Here is a 25,695-nt window from a genome sequence, read left to right as displayed (position 1 = left end):
TGTGAACAACCAATTTAAAAAAAAACAAGTGCATGGTCTCTAGACCCAGAGTTTTGTTACACTAGAACAAAATGCTTAAACAATAGCTCTAAATCAAAATTTCTATTTTCTTTTTGTGTTAGAATTGTCACTTTAATCATTTAAGGTTCAGATATTATAAAAATCCTATTATAAGGGATGAGAAACTTGGGTGAAGATAGAGAAAGAGAAAATGAAGAGAGAAATAGAAGGAGCTAGAGAAGGACAGACAAAACAATTCTCATCAACACACATTTACTGCCAGAACATTGGACACTCTGGGGTAGTGGGGAAAGCAGTGCCTTAAACCATGGCTGGGCCCCTTAGTAGGTATATGTCCTTAAGAATTGCTCAACTACCTTAATTTGCAATTATTAATTCATACAAATAATTGATAATAATATCACTGTTTGAGTGATTTTAAAGATTAAATGAATACATGTGAAGTGCTTGCATAACTGATTTGTGCAATTGTACCAGCTACCTAACCAAGCCTGATGTCCACAGGAAGACAGCAGGAAGGGAAGATGATAAACAGGCTATAACTCAAGGGGCTGAGTCCACAGCTGGCTGTCCACAGGCTGGTGGGAAGGCAGACTCAGGAGAAAGGGAGAGCAATTGCAGATCCTAAGGAAGCTCCACACCTCTCATGTCTAAATGCTCACCTACAGATCTAAATAAGTTTTTAGGTAAATGCTATCTGCTCTTTACAAGCAAGTAAAGAAAGTTTCAAACAATATTCCCTAGACATGAAAGAAAGAAAGAATAGGAACAGGTTTCAAGTCCCTAAGATTTTTGGTTTTAAAATATGAGTTTTTAATACAATACTCCTGATCTGTCTAAATGCTTTTAATTTTCAATAAAAGCTCTTATAAATCTTAGATGACATTCAAAATAAGAATTATACTAGTTGTTTTTATCTGAGATAGGGATATTGGAAGGAGAGAGAAAGCCTAAATGGGAATATTTTCATCCACAGAGGAAGGACAGGGAAGCAGTGGTCATGGCCTGTCTGTAGCAGGCAAGGTCAGTGGAAGGCCAATGAATCTGAATACTGTACCCCCAGGGTGATCCACATTCTGAGATGGACAAGATCAATATGAAAATCAAATGCATTATTTTTGTTTACATCTCAGGTACTGGAGTGTTAGTCTTTGGCAAACCAAAGAGCCAGACTGCAAGTGATGGATGTTCCACTTAAATGATGCTTTGCAAAGCCTTCATCATGTGCTGGCAGAAGAGTCACAAGAGGATAAATGACTTTCTTTTAAGTTCCAAGAGCAGGACGAGGAAGACAGACAGTGTGAATGTCACAGTCTCTGTTCAATTGATTTCTCAGCTGCTGATGCTAAGAAGTAGTCTCCAGAGGAAAGAGCAGCAAAAACAGACCCAGAGACATTTGAGTTCTCGACAGCGAAATCCAAAGCAATTTATTGCTTTTGTTTATTTGAAAAAAAAATGGTATAATAAATTATAAATAAATGTTAGGAAAATAAAGAGAAAAGTGATCATAGATCACTCGTATAAATATCGCCCCCCCCCCAATTTTCTCTTTAAATCAAATAGAAACAATTTTCAGGCTTAAATTCACAATGTTGAAAAATTTCTTGTGAACCATTGAATTAAATTTCACATTAATAAAATTAAGTATGCTAAAATACAAATTAATACATTAATAAATATAGTGAGAAATTATTTTAAATTTGCTAATATTCTTCAGTTGTTCACCCTATACTTTCCTATGACAGTGAGTTTCCTTTCAGCATGCAGCATTAATTTCAAGACTACAAAGTTTATAGAGATATAAGTGTTGTGGGATGACAACAACAGCCTTTCGATGTCAGTACAAAATAGTGTGATTTTCAAACAATCTGAAAGGAGGATGTCACATCATACATTTAGGAAAAACTAGAATACAAGCAGGAATATTCAAATGAACCTTATCAGAAACACCCAGTCTATAAAATGAGAAAGACGGCCATGAGACTTAATTGTCAATTTCAAAGAATGTGAGCCCATTTGGTAGTGAATAGTTAAGTAATTTTAACAACCTGGTGGGAGGTAAATTATTTGAAATAAGATATTTTGTGTATTGTCATCCTTAATTTATTCATTTATGTCATCAAACACTTTAATATTTGCAAAGCATCTATTCTGCATTAGTTTTCATCTTGGAATTGCAAATTAATAGGTGAAAGGCTAAAAAGTCTGGTTTCAAGGAGGCGGACTAGAGAATAGCATGTGAATTAGAAATCTCACTTCAACAGAAATAAATGATACTATAAAATAGTTGATGATATGGTACTAGGCAATCATAGGAGGAACACCTCTACTCATCTCAAGATTTTATACAATTTTCCAAGAAGAGGTTATGCCTAAGCTGAGGTCTCAGCAGAAGAGCAAGGGAGCCAAGTGAAGAAGGCAGAGGCACAGCGCAAATATGTAGAAGAAGGGGAGTTAGATTTCCATGCATAAAGGCGTCAATAGTCCCCTGGGTCTGGCCATCAGCTCAGATATCATCAGGAATCTGGAGATGGGAGATGGGAGACCTTCCCAAATAAACCCATTTCCTCTCCGACCCTTGGGCTTTGCATTGAAACCTGCATAAAGCTGGGGTGATCTCCAATCATCATAAAGTGTGCTAAGGTTCCTTATATTGAAAACTTTCATTCAACATGATTTCAACAACTATTTTTTTTAAAGAATTTCTTTTTTTAGTTGTAGATGGACACAATTCCTTCATTTTGTTTCTTTGTTTCTTTTTTTTTTTTTTTTTTAATGTGGTGCTGAGGATTGAACCCAGTGCCTCACACATGCTAGGCGAGCACTCTACCACTGAGCCACAACCCCAGCCCTTCAACAACCAATATTTGAATTTTCTTCTTCCTTCAGAACAAGGAAATGAAGGACAGTGGTGTTTAAGAGACTCGCTATTCAATTCAGGTCCTCCGGGTATGATAACAATGGCCTTACTTCTACTTTAAGACATAGACGCAGGAAGCTTCCTGTATTTCTGTCTCAGTTTGCTTGTTTGTGGTTTTCAGGACACACTAGAAGGGCAAGCAGTGTTTTATGACAGACTCACACGGCATTCTTGGGTTGATGATGTGAAATAGCAGATAGCTTGACCAAACTGCAGGGAGAGTGTGAGGCCACTCCAGAAATGGACTTAGGAGACACTCGACAATGATTCAATAACAATCTTCATTGCATTTTTATTATTTTTGTTAATGTGCTGTCACATGGCTAGGAACTCTCTTTAAATCTTTTTTCTTAAATTTATTCATTTATTTTAATTAGATATATATGACAGAAGAAGGTATTTTGATTCATTGTACGCAATTGCAACACAACTTCTCATTTCTCTGGTGCAGCACCATATGTGCAGTCATATATGTACCTAGGGTGATATAATAATGTCCATCTCATTCCACCACCTTTCCTGCCCGCAGACCCCCTTCCCTTTGCCCAGTTAAAGTTCCTCCATTTTCCCATCTCCCTCCCATTATGGATCAGCATCCACTGATCAGAGAGAACATTTGGCCTTTGGTTTTGTGGGATGACTTACTTCACTTAGCATGATATTCTCAAATTCCATCCATTTACCTGCAAATGCCAGAATTTTATTCTCTTTTTATTCCATTGTGTATATATACCACAGATTCTTTATCCATTCATCTATCCAAGGGCATTTAGGTTGATTCTTCAGTTTAGCTTTTGTGAATTGAGCTGCTGTAACCTCAGTTTTTCTTTCTCCAGCCCTATATTCTTCATGAAACACTATGGGGCATCTGTAGACCTCTGCATTAACTGGTAGAGGGTCTGTGAAGAGTTGTATCAGATGGACTTACATGGTGGTTTAACAGGATCATGGGTTTAGAGAAAAATTATAATTAAAGAAACATTATTTAAGGAGATTTTGCCATGTCTGAGGTACCTAAAATATATTATATTATTCCCACAATATGCTGACGACCTCTATCTTGAACCCCACCAACTAATGTTGAGCCTACCATCTCAGCAATTCATGGAAATAAGTTAATCACAGCAGGTCACAATCTGTCAGAAAGATTCTTCTACCATCTCACATTTCCTATAAAACCTTCCTCAATAACAAATTTTTCACTGTATTCTTTTTGCAGCCCTTCCCTCTTAAGGGGCTCTATATCTAATTTGAGCCTGGGTAAAACTGAATGACAGAGAGAAAATCCCAGCCCCTCTGCATTACTTCTTCTCTGAGCTAAATCAGTTCCTATTCAGTTACTATCTTGCCACCTCAAATCTGGACGGCAGGTCATTTTGCTGCATCTTACCACTTTTTCGTCACATTTCACAGCTGCTGTACTTAGAGGGCTGTCCAGAGGAGAGAGGTTTCAGAAAACAGGAGATCTCCTTACATTCAGCTCTTCCTCACACCTCCACCCAACTCTTGCTACATTTTGTATGTGTTAACAGTGACACTAAGGGGTCCTTTTGTTCCAGCTAGTTTTTATTTTTTGCAGATTTATTAACAGTTTTTGATATTCATTCCTTTATTGAAATATATTTACAGAGAATACCTATTTATACCCTCAGTTGAACTATTTTAACAATAACAAAACACCCAATGAACCTTGACAGAAACCACAGACCAAAGTGTCTATTTCTTCCTTTACATTATGATAATTAAATATGAAGAAGTGAAGAAAATTGACCAAATGTATAGGTAGCAAATGGCAGTCTCAGAATTCTTATTCAGGTCTCTATAAAAACCCAAACCCTGGGCTTTGAATCCTCTCATTTTATAGACATATTATATGTGGGCCTGGTCTTCCTATTAGTTCTGCAGAGATTTCTGTTTCCTTACTTTAAAAAAGAGGAAATCAATACTTTCTTTATATATTTTACTTCATGATTATAAAACATTAGTCTCATGCGTTTCATGATGACATAAAATAAAAAAATAATATCCAGCATTATCTAGTATTATAGTTGTTATTCTTTTTTTAAAAAAATATGAAACACTCAATGCTTTTATTCTTGTTTTTACCAGAGATTAAAAGAAATCTATCCCAGAGTTTCACCTATAAAAATCTGAACTGTGTAGAATGGCAGCCATGAAAAATACAAGTCATAATGAATTCTGGAAAGGATATGGAGAAAAAGGAGTGCTTTTATACTGTTGGTGGGATTGTAAATTAGTATAAGCAGTATGGAAATAAGTATGGAGTTCCTGAAAAGACTAGGCCTGGGCCCAGCCTATGACCCAGCTATACTGCTCCTTAGTATTTATCCTGAAAAATTGAAGTCATCATATTATAGCAATACACATACTTACATTTGCAGAAGCACAATTTACAATAGCCAAACTATGGAATCAGTCGATATGTCCATCAGTGAAGGAATGGATTAGGAAAATGTTTTGTATATATACAAAGGAGTATTATTCAGCTATGAAGAAAAATGAAATTCTGTCATTTGCAGGAAAAATGGATGAATTTTGAGATCATTATGTTAAGTGAAATAAGCCAAATTCAGAAGGTCAATTGTCATGTTTTCATTCATCTGTGGAAGTTAGAGAGAAAAAGAAAAACAGGTGGTAGGTGGTGAGGGTATATCATGAAAAGGGACAAGGGGAAAGTAGGCGAAAATTTAAAGGTGAAATATTGGGAAATGGATGTTGCCAAATTATATTTTTATACTGTGTGATGTACAAATATGTAACAACCAATTCCACCATTATGTGCAACTATAATGCATCAATTAAAATACACAAACCATAATAAAGTAGTTTAAAAATTAAGAAAAAGGTCTGTAAAGGCATCTCAGTATTCCAATGTGCCTGAATTTAATCTCCAGTACCAAAAACAAAACAACAGCAACAACCAAACAATTTGCAGTGCTATAAAAATTCCCAGTGACAGGCATTTAAGATCTATGGAAAAAGATCTTCAGCTAAAATCTCAATCCTTTGGGATTTTGCTACTTTTAGTTCTTTTAAAGGGGTTTTTTTTTTTTTGCTCAATTCTGTCATCTTAAAAGATGAATGGATGGTTGATTAGTTAATATACTTTTCTTCTAAAAAGCCCTTTTAAAAATTACAACCTGAAAAAAATGTCACTGTATTGAATCATTGTCAGTTATACATAATATCAAACAGTAGGTAGCCAGAATAGTTGAAGAAATTATGCATGACTTTCTCTGTGTGATGGTAAGCCATATTAGATACTTTGAAGCTGAAAGACACTAAATCTGAGTTCAACATCCATTGTAAATTATAGAAATTTTGCTTTCTCTAGTCTTGCTCAGTTATTATGTATACTCTTTGCCTGGTAGAAGTAGTCATTATTTTTTAATGTTCTCTGAAAGTTAGAAAACACACATAAGTATAGGAAATGTTTATCAGATAAACATTTTAGGATGGATATATTTATTATCTTCAAAATGCATTATTATATTCGATTCATTTTTAAAGTTATTAGGTAAATATTTCATAAAAAGAGCTGACAAATACTCTCAGTGGAATATACATTTTCTATATATCCATCCTGTCCCAGCTGTCCATCAAGTTTAGCATTAGTGACTCTTCCTCCAGGAAGTTTCCTAGATTTAACTACATGAAAGCAAACGAAACTTTGTAGTGTCTCCTTTTTTACTCTCTTACATATTTATTTTCTGATTTGCATTTGTCAGTAATATTTATGTTTACCCTTATTTATTAGAAATAATTCTTCTTCAGAGCCAAATTCATTTCTGATTTATTTTTGTGTTCCTCTAATACAGTTGTTACATATTGATTACTTACTGTGCATCAGGTACTGTACTGACTTCCTAATATTGCCTCATTTAATAATTACAAGTGGTAAGTGCTATTTTATTTTGCATTTATGAGTGCAAAATTTAAGTTCAGATATGGTATCACAGATAATGTTATGTTAATGCAAATAGCAGAACCTAAAAATGAACTGTAAATATTTGTTTAATCAGATTATTAACCACTTTATTATATGTCTGTTTTTACTATTTCTATAGCAGTTGCCTAATTTGTATTTTTAAATGAAAGGCAAACAACCTCTGTCCTAGGGAAGACACACACAATAGACTGAAAAATTGGCATTTGCAATAATTAAAGTAAAAGACTTACACAGGAATACAAGGAGGCAGATGATCCTTCTTGCTAGGAACATTTGAACATTTTTTCAGCACATGCATTAATTATCCAGTTGTGAATCGGGGTGGGAATAGAATAATACAAATCATAACTGATTTATAAAACTATTTTAAAAAATTATAAGGCTAAAAGTTCTGTGAGAGAAAAAATCTATTTCTCAATTCAACCTAAATTTGTTGAACACTAATATTCCAGATAGTTTAATAAATTAAAGATAGTAAGGTATGAACCTTGCAATCCTAGAAGACATACTTTTTAGAGGATATAAATATTCGACATATGAGTATTTACAATCTTAGCTTGGGTTCCTCTAAAATCTTAGCCAGGACCAAAAAAAGCCCAAACAAACTTTAATCCAAATGGTTAATTTAGGTGGTGATGCCAGGCAGAACTGATAAATAAGTGTGGGAAATGAGAAAAAGAAAAAGAACAAATCCAGTTGTGTTTCAGTTAACAGCTTACCAGTTTAACTGGATGGGTCACAAACCTACAGTGAACTCCTAGTGGATGGTGTGGAATAGGTTTCGTGGATGCTGTGGTTGAAATTGCATCCAGTATTATTCACTCTGCTTAGGGCCAAGAGAACATCTGTAGACAGATTCACTGGTCTTTCAGGAGTCCACATTTGGCATGACGTCTGGGCGTTGGAGTGGGACAGAGAATGATGATACTGTAACTGAGTATAAAATGCTAAAAAGTCACTACACACACAAATCAACTCTATTTGGAGATGTGGTGGCAGGAAATATTGCAAGCAGAAGAGTCAGAAAGGATTTTTAAGGAAGGTAATATTTCATTAGAGGCTTGAGGGACAATTTGGAGCTAATAGAACCAAATGGGGAATGTATGGTATTTGAAGTGGAGGGTTTTGTACGTGCCACATGGAAGCATGAATTAGTTGGGAACCTCATCTGTATGTTTTTATTAAAATGGTTGTGTTACAGAAAGAGAATATTCAAATCAGGCAGTAGTAGTTGCCAGTCATAGCTGATAGATACTGCAGTTCTACCACTTTGCTATAACCAATTTAGTCTATTTAATTTTCATCTTTATATATATATATATATATATACATATATATATGTATATACATATATATATGTATATATATATACATATATATATATATGTATATATATATACATATATATATATATGTATATATATATATTTATATATATATATATACTTACATTTCTTCCAAAATAGTTATTACCACAAAATATTAAAAGTCAAATGTTTAAATCAAGGCAAAACTATATCAATAATTTGACTCTGAAAATATTATGAACAATAAATATTTTCTACAAAACCCAGAGTTATATGAAGCAGTGATTGAAAAGATAAAGTTTTCTATATGAGTTATTCTATTGCTGTAAAACAAAGCACACTAAAATTTAGTGTCTCAAACCAATGAGCCATATATTTAGCTTACAGTGTTGCTTGGCAGTTTTTCTGGTCTGTGCCAACCTCAGGTGTTCTAGGAAGGATTTGCACTTAGTTCGTGAGTTGGCAGGGGACTGGCTGGTCCTGTGTGACCTCTCTCACAGGTACAACAACTGGTGTATTGGACTACTAAACAGTGACTTCACCAAAAGCTTCTCATCATCTAACAAGGAAGACTTGAGCTGTTTCCACAGTGGCAAATTTCTAAGAATAGTAAAACAGAAGTTAGAAAGCATCTCCAGGCCTCAGCTCAGAAAGCCACTTCCCTCCATCCAAGCCACTGGTCAAATCTGTCAGAAAAATAGAAAGGAGGAGGAGGAGGAAAAAGAGGAGAAGAAATTCAGATTCCAACTATTTTTATGACGGGACTAGGAATAGCATTAAATCATTGTGGTTCTTTTGGAAATCTACCAAATTCAGTAGTTATAAAAGTTAAATTTTACATATATTTGTACATATTTCAAAAATGTATTACTAATAATAGTAAATTTGAACTCATTTTGTATCTTATTGCCTTTGAGGAGAATAAATATAATTAGTTGTATTAATAGGATTAAGTGATTTTTTTTCTTCCAAAAGGGAAAAAAATGTGGTTTTCAGGACAATGGGTTGTTGTTTTTATTTTCAAATCTATGTTGGTTATTATAAAAGTTCACAAAATTAAACTCTTAATTTAAGGTTACTTCCTCACAGACAGTCTATAAAAATTATTACAAATATCTGTGACCTTCCAATATAAAAAAGATGGTAATAGTGCATCTTTCTTAAAGTAAACTTCTTGATACAGATGGCTCTTGACCTATGATAGCTTGAATTACAAGTATTCAACTTTCTGACGGTACAAAAGTGATAAGCATTGAGTAGAACTTTGAATTTTGATCTTTCCCCTAGTTCGCAATATGTGGTATTGTATTCTTTGATGCCAGGCAGCAGCAGTGGGTGAGAGCAACTAATCAGTCACTGGATCTATAGACACTCTCTATTGTGTCACTAAACTATGATGTTCCATAGCTTAGGTCTGCTACATGCATTTTTGACAATGATATTTACACCATATGATGGGTTTAATGGGGTATAATCTCATCTCATGTCTAGAAGCATCTGTATATTCTTACCAATACAAAAATGTGTCCGTCAGCCTCTTAACTGGATCTTCAGTCCCTGAAAACAAAAGACACACTAAGACTGATGCTTTAATCTAGCTCGAACTAGCCGAACTAGCCGAAAGAATCAAAGCCATCCATGGTCATGAAGGTTAACAAGGTAGTATGGAAAGTGGTGCAGAAAAGAATGTCAAGTAGTAAAGAAAAGAAAGGAGTTTACAGTCCTGGTATCTGATCAAATCCAAAGTCAGAGAATAGTGGATCCATTGAGATGAAAATGGTTTTAGACATATGCTTTTTGACTGTTATCTAAAAGTTAGCTGTTGCAAAAGTATGTAAAGTGTTTAATTAAGCTAAAAATAATTAACCAAAGAGTTTTCTGACTTCCTTTCTTAAAACAATATAAGGCAATAGTTCAGGAGGATAGCCATGCATTCTATAATTTTAAAATAATCTCCAAGTTATAGTAATGCATAGCACATTATGGGGATCTCTAACTTGATTCAGTTTCATAGAACTTGCATCCCCACACAAATCCATTTATCATAGATCAAGTCTTTGTATAACAGTAGAGAAAATATATGTACTAGGTACTGTATTTTCAATGTTTCCTTCTATTTTTGTATTGTTTTATGTAGATAAAATTTATATGCAGGAAAAGAGGAATTTCTCATGAGAAGATAGAATTTGCCACCAAAGTCTCATAGAATCCACCATTTTGTAATCCAAACTGTATTTGACAGAGCATCTCTTCCAAAATTTGAAAATATAAAGTAATATGTCATATTTTAATTTATATACAGAGTTTACTCTCATTATATACAAATAGTCACAGTGATTTTCCTGGCCTATGTCTCATAGCTGTCATTACTGGAGCGGCAAATTCCTTAGATGTCAAGCAAGGAAAGTAAGAAAGAGACATTGTAAATGTTCCTGGTACCTTCTCTTTGGTGATTACATTTCTTTAAGGTTTGTTATATTAAGTCACTCTTCACACAGGAAATTTTTTAAAGGAAATTCATTGTGGAAAATTATAGGATGTTTATCAAATATAAATTCAATACTCTACATACTAAAATCTTCCAATTATTATTTTGGAGATGTACTTAATGAAGGATAAAATGTCTATCTTGTAGTATAATCTTTTAATCACTAAGGATTCAATTTTATTGTTAGATTTAAGCAAACCGTAAGATGGCACTTGCATTTATCCACGCATTTACTGACATTTCATTACACCTTCATTTATTCAGTGATTTTTATAAAAACTCAGCCTTTTTATTCAAATAGAACTTGAAGTGGGTTTCAGGAAAATATACACAGAAAACAATTAGTGAGAAAAATTCAGGGCCTAGTTTAAAAAAAGAAAGCAAATATTCCAACTCCACCCTCTAATAATTAATGTAGTACTGATTTAAAAAAAAAACCCTTTAGATTACTACAAAACAGAAACTAAAGCTGTAATATAATTTTTATTTGTAAGAATAAGAAAGAAGAGTTACTTCTTAGAGTAAGGAAATAAAATTTAACAGGTATTTAATACTAGACATATTTTCCCAAAGAAATCTTGTGGTAAATATAATGACTATTTTCAAGGGATAATAGTTTTGTAGCAAAAATGAATGCCATTGTGATACATTTATAGTAACATTTAATAAAATTAAGACAATAATTTAAAGCATAGGTAAATGAAGATGAATTTAATTATACTGTAGAACGAGTTAAGATGATATAACTTCATTTAAACCAAGACAGAGTTTAGATTAACTTCATTAATAGAAAGATAACATGCCTGATGGGCTAATTTTCACTGACATGCCTTCTCTCAGTAGAGCTTTGATAATATTTTAATTGCCCTCCAGAAGAAGCAAGCCCTCTGGAAGGAGGTTAAGGTCTTTAAAGATATTCCCAAAATAAGAGCTCTCTAACAAAGGAGGCCCAAAGATTGGCTCTAAGTAACAGCCAATTTTTGTTTCCTTTTTAAAAATTGATAACTATTAATTATACAGAAAGGTGGGTTTCATTGTGGCCTATGTTTGCATACACAATGTGATCAAATTCACTCCACTACCACCCCCATACTCCCCTCTTTCTTCCTCTGGCCCCTTCTTCTACTTTACTGCTCTGCCTTTTAATTTAATGGAGTCCCTTTTTCTGGGTGTTTTTCCTTTTAGCTTCCATATATGAAAGAAAACATACAATAACATCCTCTGAGTGCTTATTTTCCTGCAATCCATTTTCCTGTAAATGTCATTATTTGTATTCCTGATCCTTGCCATGCTAACTGGAATGAGATAGAATTTCAATATATTTTAATTTACATTTCCCTCATAGCTAAATATGCTGAATTTTTAATGTAATTGTTGGCCATTTTTGTTCCTTTTTTTTAGTGGTCTCTTTAGTTCATTTCCCCATTTTGCCCATTTATTGATTGGGCTATTTTCTAGTATTTAGTTTTTTGAATTTCATATGTATTCTGGATATTAGTCCTCTGTCAGAAGAGTAGCTGGGGAAATAGTTTTCTCACTCTTTCAGTTGTCTCTTCATTCTGATAATTATTTCCTTTGATGTGCATATTTTTAATTTGATGCCATTCAATTTATTGAATCTTTCTTGTATTTCCTGAAGTATAGGGTTCTCATTCTGGAAGTTTTTGTCTGCATACATGCTGAAATGTTCCCCCCAGTTTTCCTTCTAACCATTGAAAAATTTCTGGTCTTTTACTGAGGTCTTTGATTCATTTTAAATTTACTTTTGTACAGGTGAGAGATAAGGATCTGGTTTCAGTCTGGTACACATGAATATCCAGTTTTCCCAGCACCACTTGATAAAGAGGTTATCTTTTCTCCAAAAACATGGTTTTGGCAACTTTTTAGAGAATCAGTTTACTGTAGCCTTTGTGTCTTTCATTCTATTCCATTGGTTTACATGTCTATTTTTGTGCCAGTACTATGCCTTTTTAGTTACTATGACTGTGGAATATAATTTAAAATCCAGGTATTCTGATGCCTCCACCAATTGCTCTTTTTGTTCAGTATTGGTTAGGCTATTCGGTGTCTATTGTTCTTCCATATTAATTTTAAGAATGTTTTATAGTTCTGTGAAGAATGTCATTGATACTTTGATGGGTATTGCACTGAGTCTATAAGTCACTTTTCATAATATTTCATTTTAAAAATATAATTCTGTTTATCTATAAATATGGAAGGTCTTTTGTTTTCTGGATTTTTTTATTTCTTTCTTCAAGGTCCTATAATTTTTATGATAATAGCCTTTTATCTCTTTGGTTAGGTTTATTCCTAGTTATTTTACTTATTTTTTGAGGCCATTATGGATTGTACTGTTTTCCTGATTTCTTCCTCAGTGAATTCACTATACATATATAGGAAAGGTGCAGGGTTTTGTCTGCTAGTTTTATATCCTGCTACTCTCACAGAATTTATAAACTCTACAATTCTTCCAGTGGAACTTTTAGAGTCTTCTAACTATAGGATCAGATCATCTGCAAATAGAGATAATTTGACATCTTCCTTCCCTATTTGTATCCTGTTTATTTCTCTTTTTTGCCTAACTGGGCTGGCTAAAATTTGTAGCACCATATTGAATAAAAGTGATGAGAATGGTTAGCCTTGTCTTTCTCTTTATTTTAGAGGAAATGTTTTCAGTTTTTATACTCAGTATGATGTTAGCTTTATTTTTGACATTATAGCCACTATATTATTGAGGTAAATTTCTTATGATCTTAATATATTACTTTTTTAACTTATCACAACGGGGTATTGAACTATTGAAGGCTTTTTCTGCATCTATTGAGATGATCATGTGATTTTTCTTGTTAATCTTTAACTAACCCATAAAAGAAGAAAAAATATTTAATTTTTTTAAGTTACTATACAGTGACTGATATGTAATGGTGAATGACATAATTTAATTCTTCCATGGCTAAATTTAACTTCAGAGAGAGAGAGAGAGAGAGAGAGAGAGAGAGATAACTATACCTATATTAATATCTATACTATATTTTCTTTATTCATTCATCTATTGAAAAGCACCTAAGGTAGTTCTGTATTTTGTCTCTTATGAATAGTAGCACAATAAATATGTGTTTTCAGATATCTCTTCTATATGATGACTTCATTTCTTTTGTATATATACCTAGAAGTGGTATAGTTGTATCAACATGACATATCTAATTTTAGTATTATGAGGAACCTCCATAATGTTTTCCATAATGAATATTGATTTATTTTCCCACTATCAGCATATAAAGCATTCCTTTTATGCATTGGTTAACATTTATTTGTAATTTTTTGATAATAGCCATTCTACCTAGGGTGGGGTTGGATCTCAATGTAGTTTTAATTTACATTTTCTTAGTAACATAAAAATAGAACATCTTCATATATTTATTGATAATTTTATCTCACATTTATAAAGTGTCTGTTTGAACAATTTACCCATTTTTGGTGTGTGTTTTTATTGTTAAGTTCTTTGAGTTATTTGTGTATGCTACATATTAATCATCTATCAGACAAATAGCTAATTTGGATTTTTTTCCCATTACAAACTTAGCTAACAATTCCAAAGACCTCTAATGAAAATTACAAAGCATTAAAGGGAAAAAAATTGAAGGAGATACTAGAAAGTAGAAAGAACTCTCATGTTCATGGACAGGCAGAATTAATATTGCTAAAATGGACATGCTACCCCAAATGATCTACAGATTGAAAGCAATCCCTGTGAAACTACCAATGACATTTTTCACAGAACTAAAAAAAAAAAAAAAAGCAATTCTAAAACCCATCTGGAAACACAAAAGGACCCCAATAAGCCAAAGAAATCCTGACTAAAAAGAGCAATGTTGGAGGCATTACAATACCTGATTTCAAAACATACCACATAGCCATAGTAACAAACAGCATGATATTAGCATAAAAACAGACCATAGACAGAAACGAAATAGGAGGCCCAGAAATAAATCTATGTATCTTCAACCAAATGACCCTTGATGAAGTTGCCAAAAATATACACTGGAGAAAGACAGTCTCTTCAACAAATGGCACTAGCAAAGCCTGATATTTGCATGGTAAAATTAAAACTAGAGCCCCACTTTTCACCATGTTTAAAAAGACTTAAAATGCATCAGAGACCTTAATATGAGGCCTGAAGCTCTAAAACTACTGGGATAAAATAGGAGAAAGACTTCAAGATATTTACATGAACAATGATTTCCTGGATAGGACTCCAAAACCACAAGAAACAAAAGCAAGAATTGACAAATGAATGGCATCAAACTAAAAGACTTCTGCACTGCAAGAGGAAAGAATCAACAGAGTCAAGAGAAAACTACAGATTGGAAGCCATTTCTTTAAGGTTGTATTCAGCCGCACTCCTGTTGGTAACTACTGAAAGGTATTCAACTGTTCATAGATAAATGGATAGTGTATAGGGCCACAATGCTAAAAATTGTTTCCCTTTGTCAGGGTATTACCTGCAGAAGTGATGGATTCTTGCTTTTTTTCCAAAGGAAAAAAAAAATTAGAGCATGGGAAATTTAAAACTTGTGCTTTTCTGTAATAAAAACATTTACAGCATACTGCTTAAATTAGATGCTAAGAAAATTAGCTTAACTGAGCCTTGTGCCAACAATGATAATGGCAATGTCACATTGATTTTATTTGAGGGCATATATAGATATAATATATTGGTTATGTCTGTCTATGCTAGATGTATTTGTAAGTTGTACTCATGTCACTTTGTCATTATTCAAATTACTTTTTCATCTATATCAAGCTCACAATAAACTTTTACTCTACCTGCCACCATGTTAATTGAAAAAATAATAAGATGCCCTTGACTATTACTAGGATTTTTGATTGAATGTACATTGAGGATGTGTCTGTACCTGAGTTTCTATCCTGTTGGACCATGCTGGGTATCAATAAATCATTAGCGTACATGTGCATACATCCCTCCTTCTCAGTGGGTTCTTTCATTTGTTTTGCTTTTTTTTGTTTGTGTTCTGTCCCTTTTCTGGGCTCTTTTCTAATATCTAGAATTATTCCAGAGTCTTTCCATAGTTGTAAAGAGTTTAATGGAACTAAAATTTTAAGAAAAACAACACAAATGAGCAATAAATGGAGAAAAGGGCATCCTAAGTTTTTAAAAGAAAAAAAATGTCCTACATAAAGATATTCAGTTGTGACAAGAATATATATTTTCTGTGAATATATTAATTGTTCACAGTAATTAAAATAAAGGATCAAATTGAATCTGTGGCTGAGAAGAAGTAAGGACAAATTATAGGATGGAATTTTCATGCGAAGCATCCTATTGGATGCTTTCAAATAAATGAGAATCATGATCTAATTTGCATTTAGGAAAATTTCTCTGACATTCTTAGTTACAATGATAATGGGAATTTTAGCAGTTTGGTCCATGAATCTGAAACTAAGCAAATCTTTATATCCCTATCAATTGGTTCAGAACTGTCAGCATCAGTAAATTTCCCAGTGGAAAAATAAATGCTAATAAAACTCGGTTTTCCACCTTCTAGCAATACCTCGTTTGAAATTTGAGAAACTTGTCATGTTATAAAATTGAAATGATTTTAAACTATATATATATTTGCTCTAGGCATTTCATCATTAGTCAGTGTTCTTGTCTTTGAACACACATGTCTTATTAATCTGACCTATACCACTTATTTTGTGGTTACTCTAGTGCCACTATAAATTAACAAAAATGTTATGCCTGCGGCATGAATTCCATATTCAGAAGAGCAAATGGAAGACAATGGATGACTTTTCTGGGGATAAGGTTTTTATAAGTTTCTTTTGTTATGGGACTATTCATGATCATAAAATAAAAATATAAAACAAAAATCAAAATACCTTAATATGCATATGTTATTCACATCTCAAAAAAGGGTGTCAAAACTCATTAACAAAGGGACACTGAGTTTTCCCCCAAACAACTTGGGACCAAAAATGAAAATTTTATTGTAACCATGATAATATTAGCCCCAATGTTTTAGACATCTATTATGTTATTGTCATTCTGATACAAAATTTATTGATAAAATTTCATTGAATATAATACTTAAAATAGCTGTATATGGTAGACAATGTCTGTTTAACAGTGAGGAAACTGAAACTTTGAAATATAAATATATAGTTATTGGCAGAACCAGGAGTTTGAAGTTAGTGAGTATAATTTCTAAATCTATGTTTTTTTTTTTTTTTTCATCAAACTTCAGAGAAAAGAGGATGGTGCCAAAACCGGGAAGTGGATGAGCCAGTTGAAGGAGTGTAGACACTTAAGGCACAGGTCTAGAGGAAGTCCAAAAGCAGAGTGACCCTCTGAGCGAACACTGATGGAGAGTGAGATTCTGTGAGGCAGTGTAAGCAGGTGATATGTTTGTAATGATGAAGCTGAGTTTGGCAAAGGTCGACCTCTAAGAGGAAGAGATAAGGGGAAACATAAAAAGAATCAACAGTTTGGAAATTATGTGAAATGCTGCAGTTCAAGAGAAGCAGAATGATTGAAATCTAGATATGAGAACTGAAGAAATAAGAGATCTAGTATGCATTCCAGTCTGCCACCATGTTGATAGTCAGTGATGAGGAAGTTTCTGAGAAGGCAATTTTCATTTTGAAGATGTGGATTCAAAACCTGGTTGGATCATTTACCAGCCTCAGCTAACTGGTTTGAACCTCAGTTTATGAATAACAAAATGTAAGTAATACCTACCTAAATCCTAGGGCTGTTTTCAAGAAAGGAGATAAGCTCATAAATGTGTTGATCATGGGAGCTGGTAATGACAGTGAAAGGAAAATACAGGAGTTACATTATTTTAAAGAATTAGATGCAATTCACATGACCAAAGGTGTTGGAATTGCACAATCCATTGGTAATAATAACACATTTTCACTTATGTTGGAACTGGCCATTTTTAAAAAAATAAAAACTACATTTGTTTTTTGCAACTAATATAGTGGATTCACTGCATTTGCACAGCTGATTTTGCATATTCTCTTATGCAGTATTTCTGACCTAGGGATGGATGACTTCCTTACATCTTTAGTGAAATTTCCAGCACTTTACAGATATTTTTCTGGTTCTTTCTAGATTGCTTCCAATAAAGAGTTTTTTACTTACCTTTTTCCTTTTGTATTGATCTTATATTTGAATTTAAAATTTTCTCTTCATCAACTGTTTTTAATAAATATTATTATAATTTCCTTGGTGTAGCTTTCTTCTTGTTTCTTATGTTTGTTCATTGATTCTTTTTTTAATTTGTGGGCTTATAATATTCCCCCAATTTTAGAAAATTTCAGTTATTATTTTTTGAATATTTTTCTGTTTCAGATATCTCTGAATTCACTAATATCAGACGCTCATATTATCCCACATATCCCTCTTGCTTTGTTTGCTTTTCCAGCCCATCTTTTCTCTGAGTCTGTGTCTCGATTTTCACTATTCTTTTATTCTTCTGTGTCTAATGTTGTATTGACTCTATCTAATTTATTTTTGGTGTTTTTCATTATGAAAATTTGAAAGATGGGTTAGATGAGGAAACAGAATGTTTAAATCATCTTATTTGGAGAAAGGATATCAAGTAGGAATTTTAAAACAGGATAAAATCATGAGCAAAATTATAAAGAAAATAGGACAGTTAAAAATACAAAAGCAATAAGACAAAAGTTCATCTAAATATACCACTACCATAATAATTGTAAATGTGGTATTCTCAGTTGTAAATCAGATAAACTCAGAGTATTATAACCACTCTGTTATAGAAAGTGGATATCTCTAAATTACAAGAACACAAATACAAATGTCAAAGGATGAAAAATATATCAAGCAAATAATAATAAAAAATAAACTGATATGTCTATATTTTATCAAATATAAAGAAAAACTCATTTGAAGATAAGGTCACTATCCAGAATAAATTACATAACTCATAGAGATGATGCAGTAATCTAAAGCATATAATCAAATAATAAAATAGAATAAAAATATATAAAACTTATCATCATAAGATGATTTTAGTAACCCTCTCCTGTGTATACATAAACCAAGATAACAAACATGACAAGACATATTAAATTTGATTAGCATCATTAAGACATTTGACCAAATAAACATTTAAAGGAAATTTTGTAAAGCACATATAGAGAATATATATTATAGGCTCTATAAATCTGTACTATAGACTAGACTGCACATAAATATATATGTATATATGCTATAAATTACCTTAAAATAAAAGGAAATTTAGACTATTAAATAATATAAATATTAAAAACTTGCCAATATGTCCAATAGGGCTGTGAGCAAAAATAAGCAACATGGTTTTGGCACCATAATGAAAATACAAATAATCAGGACAGAAGCAGATCTCAAATGGATCAGCAACCATTTCTTTATTACACACTGGAGTCAATAAACCAAGCATGGGAGGGCTCATTTTCTGGATACAAAAATGTCCTGCAGGTTACAGAAGCAGTCTGGGTTTTATAGTTTACAATGAGTGTGTAAGATACGGAAATTGACAAACCCCAAAATAGTGCTGGGAAGAGGAAGTGAGGAAGAAGGCAGCACATTGATGACACTGATCCTTTCCTAATACATTCTTCCCAATGACAGGACAATCCCTAGAAAAGAAGCAAACATCATGCAGTGGTAAGACAATCCCTGGGAAGGAGATATCCATCAAGCCTAGAATGACAGTCTCTGGGAGGAAGACAAACCATTGATCCTTCCCAAAATAAATTCTTTCCCAGTGACAGTGCAATGGGACCCTGGAGGGAAAGAGATAAATACTAAATGTTGACCCCAGACCCTTCATTCTTCTCCAAGTCAAGATATTGCCCAGTAAAAACAAATCTCTTTCCTGAGAGCCCAAACTGACATGCTCTTTCAATAATTATGTCACCTCTCAGTGTAACCTATATAAGCACAGCCTCTGCCTTTGGCAGGTGGCTCATTTTCCACCAGGAAAGTGGGTCCATCATATGTGTGATTTTATCACTGAATAAAGGCTCTTCTGATCCATGAAGTTTGCACCTGGCTCAGTCATTTTTTGTGCTAACAGAGGGTGAATTAATCATTGAAGTCTGCAGATATGCTGTTTGGAGGACCATCAGGGATCTGGTTATGTAGGTTAAAATTTTAACTCAGGGAGGCAATTGTAAAAAGTTTGAAACTCATTACTGGGAAAAGCTCAAAACTCAGTGTTCACTGCTTATCCTCTTTCTCCAGGACCCATTGTTACCCAGAGATTCACTATTTGCTTTTCTCCTTCCACGAATCATCTGCAATGGGAAAGGGTAAAAGACCAGGGTCCAGTGTTTCAGTATTCACCACTTCCCTTCAGGACCCACTGTGGTTAGGAAGGAATGAATGTTTGCTTTTGGTGGAGATTTTGGGATTGAACCCAGAAAGGCTTGAAAGTTTTCCTTTTCCCTTGGGATCCATTGTTACTGGGAAAAGATGTACTACTGGGAGAGGTTAATTTTTGGTTAATTTCCCTCCCTCCTCCTGAGTCACAATGTCTTTCCATTTTTCCCAGGGCAGGGGTGGGTGGGGGAAGCTATCTTGTAGGAATATTATTTTTCCATACCTTTCAAGAGAAAATTAATAAAGACATTTTGAAGATATTAACAAAAAATCATAGGTTTTATAGTGCATATAATTATAATTCTGAGTTATTAGAGTCACTCTCTTTTTGTATGTGTGTGTGCATACATGTATGTATGTGAGTGAATTTGGCTTGACAAGGAACTTTTATAATATATTTGAATGCCCCAATGTGCTTATTTCTTGCAAAGTCTCCCAGATTTGTTTCTGACCTTATTTCAACACAGTGTTCGGTATTGTTTTTAATGTGTGCAATTGAATGGCAAGAACTCATTAGGAATTTTTCTTATGAGAATAATGATATTTTACCTTAAAATTGGAGTGGTAGTTATTCTTTACATAAATTATATGCGAACTATTTTTTCATTAAACGATTAGAAAACACATTACCTCCTTGTCTTTTATATACCTAGCACTGTTTTTAAGAAGCTAATGTCAATATGATATGTTTTTTGCTAGTGAATTTTTCTTTCTACAAGATTTTTGAATGCTATCTTTTTTCTTTCCACAAGAGTTTTGAATACTATCTTTCACTTTGGTGCTATTAAATAGTACTTCAATATTTGCAGTATGAGTTTTTTCTTAACTCTTCCTTTTGGCATTTTGCAAGATTTTCAACTGAGCACTCATCTTTCCTCAGTTTCTGGACATATATCTTTACTATTCTTTTGAACATTTCTTTTTTTTCCCTCTTTTTGAAAACTATTTTCCTTGCTACACTTCCTGCTATTAGAAACTTACAATTCTGTATTTTATATTCTCATATAAATATTTTCTAGTTTTAGTTCTAATTCTAATTATTCTCTAGTTCTAATTTTATTTATAGTTCTAATCTGCCATTGGGGGAAGAATTTCTCAATCTAATCCTGCAATTCACTATTTTATTTTAACTCTATCCATTCTGTACTATTGATGTTATCATCTTTAAACTAAAAAATCTGTAATTAATCTTTATTTTTTTCACTCATTACTTAAAATAATTTGTTTTGTATTGACAATATAGCATCTCATATTTTAGGTGTACTTATTATATTTATTTAAATTCTTGGTGTTACTACTTAAATAGTACTTAATCAAATGATGTGTCATCCAATTATTGTTTTGTTCCATTGAGCTAGCTGATGCTATGATAGTTCCTCCTGTTTTGGTTTGTGAGCTCACAGCGTGTTCTCCTATTGCACTTAGGTAAGGGAGGTCAAAACATGTTCTGTGTTTATCTTGGATAAGTTCAAAGAAAGGGAGAAAGATTGACCCTGTAGTGAAGAACTATAGGCCCAACAAAAGAATAGTATAACATTAGTAAGCAGCTCTCTGGTTATGCTTTTACCTTTGGCATTAAATTTATAAGTAGCACTACAAAGATGCTGATTCACAGAAATGTAATTCAACAGACCTAGGTATGTGGCGGATTGAAGGTAAAAGAATGAATGCTTGCCCCCCCACTCCCATCAGCGGCCAAAACAAAACCTGTCTAGCCAGCGCTGGGGGAGGGGCAAGCAGAAAAAATCAAAACCATAGAGTGCCGGGGATCCCAAAAGCCAACGGTGTGACCCCGGAGATCCAGGCTGTCTGATACGCGCGGCCTGCCCCGAGGCTACAGAAGGCGTGGCGCCCCAGAGAAGGGGTTAACTAGTCAGCAGGGAATTAAGTGGCTGCGACACGGTGGTATCCCACCAGCCAAGCCCAAGCCCGCACTGACCCCCGGGCTGAGTTCGGGATTGCTGACGGGGACGGAAGCGGTACAGCCCCACCCCCCACAAGGGACACTCCACTAAGGTAACCAGCGGCCACCATCTTGGACAGCTGAAGTATCCACCGCCACTGTCCGACAGATTGCAACAACAAAACAGGCACAGAGTACAGTTTGAACTGCCGAGAATCATCACTGAGGGGAAATCTGGTCTAGCAGGAGAAACCAAGGCTAGCAGGAGAAACCAGGAGCCTAGAGGCAAGGCCCTCGCGACTGGGCAGCTGTAAACTGCAGGCCCACCGGCGACAGTTCACCCACTGCCCGCGTAACTGGGCGGTAGGAGAACGCCCTCCTGTTGGTGACGGATCACCTGCCCGCGGCCTGTGATACTGGGCGGCTGGAGTCTACCCGCTTGCCACGACCGGGAGCTGAAACCACACAGAGACAGTCCAGTCACACCCCCCCATTAGGGCACCCCGGCAAGGAGACTGGGGCCCGTCATAGCAGAGTAGTGTCGTCACTGGAGCTCGAACGTCGGAATTCCTTCCCAGCGGAATCCACGTTAGCAGTCATACTTCAACAACACAAAGGAGAGACATCAGAGTAATACAGAAACAAAACAAATCTATAGAGGAGAGCAGAAACACGACAATCAAAAAGAGCTGGAAAGTAACGTGGACAACATGAGAAAACAAGGGAAAAAAGGATTACAAACAATGCAAGACTACTCAATTCTACAGGAGGACATAGAAACTTCAGAAACAGGTATAGGGAAAGAACTCAAGGCATACCTAACTCGAATGGAAAGGAATATTAGAGAAGACATGAGACAGCAAGTCCAAGAAATAAAAATATATTTTGAAAATGAATTAAACAAACAAATTCAAATGGCAAAGAACGAGCTCTACCAGGAGATAGAGATATTAAAAAAAATCAAACAATAATCCTAGAATTACAGGAAACTATAAACCAAATTAAAAACTCAAACGAGAATATTACAAATAGACTTGATCAAGTAGAAGTCAGAACATCAGATAATGAAGACAAGGTTTATCAACTTGAAAATAATATAGTCAACACAGAAAAGATGCTTAATTCCCACGAGCAATCTATTCAAGAGATATGGGATGTCATAAAAAAACCAAATCTGAGAGTCATAGGGATAGAAGAAGGCACAGAGATTCAAACCAAAGGAATGGACAGCATATTAAATGAAATAATTCTAGAAAACTTCCCAGAGATGAAAGATGGAATGGATTGCCAAATCCTGGAAGCCTACAGGACCCCAAACATTCAAAACCATAATAGACCAACCCCAAGACATATAATTATGAAGATAGCCAACGTACAGAACAAGGAGAGAATATTAAAAGCTACGAGAGAAAAGAGGCAGATTACTTTCAGGGGTAAACCAATTAGGTTAACGACAGATTTCTCATCACAAACTTTGAAAGCGAGAAGATCCTGGAATAACGTATTTCAAACGCTGAAAAATAATGGATTCCAACCAAGAATACTATATCTAGCAAAATTGAGCTTCAAATTTGACAATGAAATTAAAATCTTTCACGATAAACAAAAGCTAAAAGAATTTGCAGCAAGAAAACCAGCTCTGCAAAGCATTTTGAACAAAACACTACAAGAAGAGGATGTGAAAAATAGTGCCCAAAACTAACAGCAGGAAGTATCTCAGTAAAGGGGGAGGAAAATAACCAAAAAGCAAAACTAACCAAACTAAAATAAATAAATAAAGAAGCATGACTGGAAATACAAATCATATCTCAATTGTAACCTTAAATGTTAATGGCCTAAACTCACCAATCAAGAGACATAGGCTAGTAAACTGGATCAAAAAAACAAATCCAACAATATGCTGCCTTCAGGAGACTCATATGATAGGAAAAGACATACACAGGCTGAAGGTAAAAGGTTGGGAAAAATCATACCACTCACATGGCCCTCGGAAGCAAGCAGGAGTGGCTATACTCATATCGAATAAAATCAACTTCAAACCTAAGTTAATCAAGAAGGACAAAGAAGGTCACTATATACTGTTAAAAGGAACCATCCACCAACAAGACATAACAATCATCAATTTGTATGCACCCAACAATGGAGCTGCAACGTTCATAAAACAAACTCTCCTCAAGTTCAAGAGTCAAATAGACCACAACACAATAATTATGGGTGACTTCAACACACCGCTCTCGCCATTAGACAGATCCTCTAGACAAAAACTGAATAAAGAAACTATAAAACTCAACAGCACAATCAATAATCTAGACTTAACCGACATATATAGAATATATCAACCATCATCAAGTGGATACACGTTCTTCTCAGCAGCACATGGATCCTACTCAAAGATAGACCATATATTATGCCATAAGACAACTCTTAGTAAATATAAAGGCGTGGAGATAATACCATGCACCATATCTGACCATAATGGAATGAAATTGGAAATCAATGATAAAAGAAGGAAGGAAAAATCCTACATCACATGGAAAATGAACAATATGTTATTGAATGATCAATGGGTTATAGAAGACATAAAGGAGGAGATGAAAAAAAATTCTTAGAGTCAAATGATAACACAGACACAACATACCGGAATTTATGGGACACAATGAAAGCAGTTTTAAGAGGGAAATTCATTTCTTGGAGTTCTTACCTCAAAAAAAGAAAAAACCAACAAATAAATGAACTCACACAACACCTCAAAAATCTAGAAAAGGAAGAGCAAAACAACAGCAAATGTAGTAGAAGACAAGAAATAATTAAAATTAGAGCAGAAATCAATGAAATTGAAACAAAAGAAACCATTGAAAAAATAGATAAAACTAAAAGTTGGTTCTTTGAAAAAATAAATAAGATAGACAAGCCCTTAGCCACGCTAACGAAAAGAAGAAGAGAGAGAACTCAAATTACTAACATACGGGATGAAAAAGGCAATATCACAACAGACACTACAGAAATACAGAAGATAATTAGAAAGTATTTTGAAACCCTATATTCCAATAAAATAGAAGATAACGAAGATATCGATAAATTTCTTAAGGCATATGAATTGCCCAGATTGAGACAGGAAGACACACACAATTTAAACAGACCAATAACAAAAGAAGAAATAGAAGAAGCCATCAAAAGACTACCAACTAAGAAAAGCCCTGGACCAGATGGGTATACAGCGGAGTTCTACAAAACCTTCAAAGAAGAATTAATACCAATACTTTTCAAGCTATTTCAAGAAATAGAAAAAGAAGGAGCTCTTCCAAATTCATTCTATGAGGCCAACATCACTTTGATCCCAAAACCAGACAAAGATACTTCAAAGAAAGAAAACTACAGACCAATATCTCTAATGAACTTGGATGCAAAAATTCTCAATAAAATTCTGGCGAATCGAATACAAAAACATATCAGAAAACTTGTGCACCATGATCAAGTAGGATTCATTCCTGGGATGCAAGGATGGTTCAATATACGGAAATCAATAAATGCTATCCACCACATCAATAGACTTAAAGACAAGAACCACATGATCATCTCGATGGATGCAGAAAAAGCATTTGACAAAGTACAGCATCCCTTTATGTTCAAAACACTAGAAAAACTAGGGATAACAGGAACTTACCTCA

Source organism: Spermophilus citellus, assembly GCF_964194105.1.
Source record: "Spermophilus citellus genome assembly, chromosome: 2".
Classification (NCBI taxonomy): Eukaryota; Metazoa; Chordata; class Mammalia; order Rodentia; family Sciuridae; genus Spermophilus; species Spermophilus citellus.
The sequence above is the reverse complement of the archived record's forward strand: the minus strand, read 5'-3'. Positions refer to the sequence as shown.